The sequence below is a fragment of the Penaeus monodon genome, chromosome 31 (assembly GCF_015228065.2).
Source record: "Penaeus monodon isolate SGIC_2016 chromosome 31, NSTDA_Pmon_1, whole genome shotgun sequence".
In the NCBI taxonomy this organism is placed as follows: domain Eukaryota; kingdom Metazoa; phylum Arthropoda; class Malacostraca; order Decapoda; family Penaeidae; genus Penaeus; species Penaeus monodon.
This window is the reverse complement of record NC_051416.1, coordinates 32687472-32687811: the sequence shown is the minus strand read 5'-3', so window position 1 is coordinate 32687811 and position 340 is coordinate 32687472. Positions and strand designations below refer to the sequence as shown.

The window sequence follows — 340 nt, the reverse complement described above, 5'->3', positions numbered from 1 at the left end:
ACAATGGTGTAGCTTAATAACTATCTATTGGTGGGCAGCTGGGTGAGGGGTGGAGGCACTGCACAAGCGGAGCTCAGGAGTATTCGATGACGCTTAAGGATCTACCTATATTGCAGTCAGTGATATAACAAAGAAAACAATAGTACAAAACAGGAAGTACACAATGGTTCACTAGATACCCACGTAGCTAACTACTTTACGGTTTTCACCAGTATCGCACTGTATATTTAAACACATGAACCAGGAACACAGTAAACACTGACAAGGAAATATATTTAGAATAGTTTTCAAGAAGGACAATGCACCAAGCCTTATAGTTATGATCAGTGACGGGACTCGA

General features: G+C 40.9%; 1 protein-coding gene across 1 annotated transcript in view; it reads left to right on the top strand.

The window, feature by feature from the left end:
* The window catches only part of LOC119593182 (transcription initiation factor TFIID subunit 11-like), a gene marked incomplete in the record, with an annotated part of 72269 nt that overhangs the window by 52613 nt on the left and 19316 nt on the right, over positions 1–340 (top strand).